Source organism: Physeter macrocephalus, chromosome 21 (assembly GCF_002837175.3).
Source record: "Physeter macrocephalus isolate SW-GA chromosome 21, ASM283717v5, whole genome shotgun sequence".
Lineage (NCBI taxonomy): Eukaryota > Metazoa > Chordata > Mammalia > Artiodactyla > Physeteridae > Physeter > Physeter macrocephalus.
Genome location: NC_041234.1, coordinates 40,912,902 through 40,920,293, shown reverse-complemented (window position 1 = coordinate 40,920,293; position 7,392 = coordinate 40,912,902).

Below are 7,392 nucleotides of genomic sequence, written 5' to 3'. Positions count from 1 at the left end.
GAGCACGAACCCGTGTCCCCTGCATCGGCAGGCGGATTCTCAACCACTGCGCCACCAGGGAAGCCCCCGTGCCCATTTTTTGATTGGATTTTTTTGATATTCAGTAGTATGAGCTGTTTATATATTTTGGATATTAACCCCTTGGCAGTGATATCAATTACAAATATTTTCTCCCATTCCATAGGTTGTCTTTTCATTTTGTTGGTGGTTTCCTTTGCTATGCAAAAGCCTTTAAGTTTAATTAGGTCCCATTTGTTTATTTATTTATGTATTTAAGTTTGGCTGTGTTGGGTTTTCATCGCTGTGCACAGGCTTTCTCTAGTTGTGGTGAGCGGGGGCTACTATTTGTTGTGGTGAGTTGGGGCTACTCTTTGTTGCAGTGAGCGGGCTTCTCATTGTCATGGCTTCTCTTGTTGTGGAGCACGGGCTCTAGGCACACAGGCTCAGTAGTTGTGGTTCATGGGCTCTAGAGTGCAGGCTCAGTAGTTGTGGTGCACGGGCTTAGTTGCTCCGTGACATGTGGGATCTTCCTGGGCCAGGGATCGAATCCTTGTCCCCTGCATTGGCAGATGGATTCTTAACCACCGCGCCACCAGGTAAGTCCTCCCATTTGTTTAATTTTGCTTTTATTTCTTTTGCCTGAGGAGACAGATCCAAAAAAATATATTGCTATGATTTATGTCAAAGAATGTTCTGCCTATGTTCTCTTCTAGGAGTTTTAAGGTTTCAGGTCTTATACTTCAGCCTTTAATCCATTTGAGTTTACTTTTGTAAGGTATGAGGAAATGATCTAATTTCATTCTTTTACATGTAGTTGTCCAGTTTTCCTGGCACCATGTATTGAAGAGACTGTTCTTCTCTGTTGTATATTCTTCCCACCCTTGTTATAGATTAATTGGCCATAGCTGTGTGGGTTTACTTATGGGATCTCTATTCTGTCCCATTGTTCTATGTGTCTGTTTTTGTGCCAGTACCACACTCTTTTGATTACTGTAGCTTTGTAATTCAGAGAGGGTGTTACTTCCGGCTTTGTACTTTTTTTTTCAAGATTGCTTTGGCAATTTGGGGTTTTTGTTGTCCCATATAAATTTTAGGATTATTTATTCTAATTTTGTGAAAAATGTCATGAATGTTTTGACAGGAATTACATAAAATCTGTAGATTGCTTTGGGAAGTTTGGCCATTTTAACAATATTAATTCTTCCAATACAAGAGCACCGGATATCTTTACATTTATTTGTATCATCTTTAATTTCCTTCCTCAGTGTTTTATAGTTTTCAGAGTATAAGTCTTTCAACTCCTTGGTTAGGTTTATTCCTAGGTATGTTATTCTTTCTGACGTTATTTTGAAATAGGATTCTTTTTTTAACATTCTCATTCTGATAGTTTCTTATTAGTGTATAGAAAAGTAACAAATTTCTGTATATTTATCTTGTATCCTGCAATGTTACTGAATTCACTTATTGGTTCTAATAGTTATTTGGTGGAGACTTTAGGGTTTTCTATATAAAGTATCATGTAGATGACAGTAGTGACAGTTTTACTTCTTCCCTCCCAATTTGGATGCCATCTATTTCTTTTTCTTGTCTGAATGCTATGGCTAGGACTTCCAATACTATGTTAAATAGAAGTGGTGAGAATGGGCATCTTTGTCTTTTCCCTCAATTTAGAGGAAAGGCTTTCAGATTTTCACCAATGAGTATGATGTTAACTGTGGATTTGTCATAAATGGTCTTGCTAATGTCAAGATATGCTCCCTCTATATTAACTTTGATGAGAGTTTTTATCATGAATAGATATTGAATTGTGTCAAATCCTTTTTCTAAATCTATTGAGGTGATCATATGATTTTTATCCTTCCTTTTGTTACTGTGGTATATTACATTGACTGATTTGTGAATATTGAACCATCCTTGAGTCCCTGGAATAAATCCTCCTTGATCATGGTGTATGACCACTTTATATATTGTTGGATTCATTTCATTAATATTTTGTTGAGGATTTTTGCATGTATATTCATCAAAGATATTGTCCTGAAATTTTCTTTTTTTTTAGGGTCTTTGTCTGGTATTGGTATCAGGATAATGGTGATCTTGTAGAATGAATTTAGGATTGGTGCATCCTCTTCAATTTTTTGGAATAGTTTTAGAAGGATAGGTATTATTTCTTCATTCTATGCTTGGTAGTATTCCCCTGTGAAGCCATTCAGTCCTGGACTTTTGCTTTCTGGGAGTTTTTTTATTATTATTATTACAAATTCAATTTCACTTCTACTGATTGGTCTTTTCAAATTATCTGTTTCTTCTTGATTCATTCTTGGCAAGTTGAATGCTCCTAGAAATTTGTCCATTTCTTCTATGTTGTCCAATTTGTTGTGATATAGTTCATAGTATTCTTTTATGATTTTTTGTATCTCTGTGGTATTGGTTGCTATTTTCCCTTTTTCATTTCTTATTTTGTTTATTTGTGTCCCCTCTTTTTTCTTCTTGGTTAGTCTGGCTAAAGGATTATCAATTTTGTTTATCTTTTAAAAAAAATAGCTCTTGGTTTCATTGATTTTTTTTGTTTGTTTCTATTTCATTTATTTTCTCTCTGACCTTTATTATTTTCTTCCTTTTTCCAATTTCAGGCTTTTTTTCTTGTTTTTCGAACTGTTTAAGGTGGTAGTTTAGGTTGTTTATTTGAGATTTTTCTTGTTTCTTGAAGGAGGTCTGTATCACTCTAAAATTCCATTTTAGAACTGCTTTTGCTGGATCCCATAGATTTTGGAGAGCTGTGATTCCATTTTCATTTGACTTGAGGTGTTTTCTGATTCCCTCTTTGATTTCCTCATTTACCCCTTTGTTTTTTAGTAGCATGTTGTCTTATCTCCACGTGTTTGCTCTTTTCCCATTTTTCTTACTGTAATTGAGTTCTAGTTTCATAACATTGTGATCAGAGAAAATGCTTGATATATTTTCTATCCTCTTAAATTTGTTAAGCCTTGTTTTATGACCTAACATGGGACATACCCTGGAGAATGTTCTATGTGCACTTGAAAAGAATGTGTATTCCACTGTTTTTGGTTGGAATGTCCTGTAGGTATCTATTAATTCCAACTGGTCTATTGTGTCATTTAATACCACTGTTGCCTTATTGATTTTCTGCCTGGATAATCTGTCCATTGATGTCAGTTGGGTATTAAAGTCACCTACTATTATTGTATTATTGTATATTTCTCCCTTTATGTCTGTTAGTATTAGCTTTATATATTTAGGTGCACCTGTATTGGGTTCATATACTTAAGAGTATAATATTCTCTTCTTGTATTGATCCCTTCATCATTATATAATGCCCTTCTTCATATTTTGTTTTAGCCTTTATTCTAAAGTCTATTTTGTCTGATATAAGTATTACTACCTCTGCTTTCATGTCCTTTCTGTTTGCATGAAATGTTTTTTCCCATCCCCCTCACTTTCAGTCTGTGTGTGTCTTTAGGTCTGAGGTGAGTCTCTTGTAGGCAGTATATAGATGGGTCTTGCTTTTTTATCCATTCACCCTATGTCTTTTGATTAGACCATTTATTCCATTGACATTTAAAGTAATTATTCATAGGTATGTACTTATTGCCAATTTAATACTTGTTTTCAGGTTGTCTTTTTAGTTCTGCTCTGACCATTACTTCCTTTTGTTTCTTATGGTTTGATGCTTTTCTTTAGTTTTATGCTTGTGTTCCTTTATTTTTAGTTTTTGTGTATCTATTGTAGGTTTCTGGTTACCATGGGTTTCATATATGTTGACCTATATCTTCTTGTTTTAAACTGGTAGTTATTTAAGTTCAAACACATTCTAAAATATCTATGTTTTTTCTCCCTTCCTCATATTTTGTGTTTTTGATGTCATATTTTAAATCTTCATGTTAATCCTTTAACTGTTTATCATAGTTGTAGTTCATTTTACATGGTTTTCCCCTTTTGTATAGATTATTACTTCTCCTCCACTCAGAGAAGACCCTTCAGCATTTATTTTAATGCAGGTTTAGTATTGATGAACTTTTAAAATTTTGCTTGTCTGAGAAGATCTTTTTCTCTCCTTCAATTCTAAATGATAATCTTGCTGGGTACCATATCCTAGGTTGTAGGGTTTTCCCTTTCATCACTCTGAATATATCATTCTGCTACCTTCTGATCTACAAATTACATGCAGAAAAATCAGCCTTATGGGGGTTCCCTTGTATATGACTCTGTTTTTCTATTGCTGCCTTTAGAATTCTTTCTTCATCTTTAACTTTTGCCATTTTAATTATGATATGTCTTAGTGTAGGTCTTTTTGAGTTCAACTTCTTTGGGACCCTCTGTGCTTTTGTACCTGGATATCTGTTTCCTTCTTAAGATTTGGGAATTTTTCAGCCATAATTTCATCACATACTTTTTCAATCTCCTTCCCTTTCCCTTCTCCTTCTGTGATCCTATAATGAGAATGTTAATATGCGTATTGTTATCACAGAGATCTCTTAAACTGTTCTCATTTTAAAAATTTGTTTTTTTATTTTCTGTTCTGACAGTTGATTTCCATTATTCTATTTTCCAGATAACTTATGTGTTCTTCTGTAACACTTAGTCTGCTATTCATTCCTTCTATGTGCTTTTAATTTCAGTTATTGAATTATTCCTTTATGATTGGGTTTAAAAAAATATTTTCCAGTTCATTGTCAAAATTCTCACTGTATTCATATATTATTTTCCCTAATCCAATTAGCATTCTTATTACCAATGTTTTGAATTCTTTATCTGGTAAATTGTTTATTTCTGTTTCATTATTTTTTCAGGGTTTTTCTCTCACTCTTTCAATTGTGATGAGTTCCTTTGCCTTTTCCTTTTGCTTAACTTCCTTTGACTCAATGAATTTAGGTGAAACTGTTACCTATTGTGATCTTGAAGGTGTATTCTGATGTGGGAGCATCTCTATACAGACTGTGTGTGCCTAGTGTTTTTGGTAGGAGAGCTGAATTTGACATGGATATAAGTCACATCTTTCCTCAGGATGTGCTGGGAGCTATCACCTTCATAAGGGGTGGGGCTGGAGATGGAAGGGCTACAGCTGGAGCCAGGTGTTAGATAGGATTTCTCCTCTGCTCAATGGCTATCACCACCTGATCGGGCTGAAGTCTGATCTCAAGTTGCTGGAGCAGCCCTGAGGGTCGGGCCTGAGATGGCTCAGTTTCCTTTAAGTGTATGCTTTCCCCTCTCCAGCACTGGGACCCTTGCCCCAGAGAGGGAGAGTGCTGAGGCAAGGGGAGCCCATGTAAGCTCTCAGCTCATGTTGATCACAGAGAGAGTTCTGAGCTGTCTCTGATGTGTTGCCTGTGCCAGCACCAGCAATTGTTTCCTTTGCTTTGCTCAGACACAGCCTCGGGTCCAAGTCCCCTTTGTCTCCCACAGCTGGCAACTCCTTACAGCCTCTGCAGCCCCCACACTCTTCTTGGACAGGGAAGGCAGTCCTATGTGGACTCTTGGTGTATATTGGCATGTGAGCTGTGGTGGAGTGGCTGCAGTCACAGTTCTGGGCTGCTTCTGAGGCAGTGCTTGAATAAGTGCCAACAATGGCTGGTGCTGCCCCACCCAGGGTCTGCCCTGGGACCAGGTCACCTATCTGTCCCACGGTCGAGTTTTCTCTTAAGTTGTGGAAGCCCTAGATCCAGTGCTTCACTGTGACATGGAGTAAGTGGGGCTGGAGCATTTGCTTGGCTCAGGCTAGGGCACAGGGCTAGATGGTCACCAGGAAGGAGTCAGCCAGCCATGTGGTTTCAATCTGCCCTTTCTGCCCTGCCTGGAGGGCAAACCAGGGTTCACATGCTCCTCAAGAGCAAAGTCCAGGCTTCCCTCAGCCTTCTTGTAAGTCCCAGCTCTCCAACCGGCCAAGCAGGCTCATCTCCCTTGTGTAAGACCCCAAGACTGGGGCACCCAATCTATGGCTCAAACCACTTACTCCACAGGGTAGATCTTCTCCACCCATGTATTCTCTCTTTTCCTCTGAGTCTCTTCCCAGGTGCTGACCTCATCACTTTTATTCCCTTCCAACCCAATTACATGTGGATCTATCTTACAACCTTGGTTGTACAGAAGTCTTTCTGCCAGTTTCCAGTTAGTTTTTAGTGAGAATTGTTCCACATGTAAGTGTAATTTTGATGTGTGCATGGAGGGAGGTCAATACCACATCCTCCTATACTGCCATCTTGATCTGTCCCCCAGGGGAACAAGAATTAAAATGGCAGCAGATTTCTCATCAAAAACCATGAAGGACAAAGGGAAGCGGCAGAATATTTTTCAAATGCTGAAATAAAAGAAGAATGAACTGTGAATTCAGTGTCCTGTGAATAAAGGGAAATAAATAAAAGCATCCTTGGAAAACCAAGACTAGAAATTTCAGCAAGGTAGAGAATATAAGATCAATACACAAAAGTTAATTGCAACACTATATAATAACAATGAACACGTGTAAAGCAAAAATTAAAGACCCAATATCATTTACAACTCAAAGCAGATCATAACACTTAAAAAATATTAGAAAATTTGGGGAGATCTAGGGCTAGGCCATGAGTTCTTAGACTTGATAACAAAAGTGTGATATATAAAAGGAAAAAGTATTAAATTGGATCTTTTGAAAATTAAAAAACTTTATTTTTTATTTTTATTTTTACAAGAGATAAATAGACTGACCCAAGCATTGTAAATGGATGACCACAACAAAAGCAGCAATCATTGCAATTACCAAACACGAAACGCACTCATACTAAGTCATAATATTGACATTCAGTCCAGTAATCCTCCACTGTAACAGCTCCTTTACTTTGCAGTGAAAATTGATTTCTATAATTTTTGCCTCTGAGTCCTTGTGGGATTTTTAATTTTTTATTCAAACAGAAAGTTACAAAAATTATAATCATCCTCGTCAGTTCACTCAGTCCCATGTATTTAATTTTTTTTTTCATCTTGCTCTTTTGTTAGCACTTTTATGAATTCATCAGTTTTCCATTAGAGTTCTGAAAATGCTTATTCATTCAGTTCAGCAGTATAGTCAGTTACCAGAAACCCGTACTTGTCAGTCTTTTCCATGAATTCCTTGAAGATGAAACCCTTTTATAGGAACATTTTTGCAAAAGTATCAGAGTACACACAGAACTGTTTGTAAATAACAAAAGACTTAAAAATGACCAAGGTTAAAGATTTGATGAAAGTTCATAATAATGAAATTGACAAGGAAATTTAGTTATTTCTGAGATATACATTTAAACTAATAACTAGAATTATGACTTAAAACATTATACCAGAACATATAAGATTTTTAGAAATTTCATGTAATGTCTGAAACATTTATATTAACATATTTCCATACAAATAACCCAAAGAAAG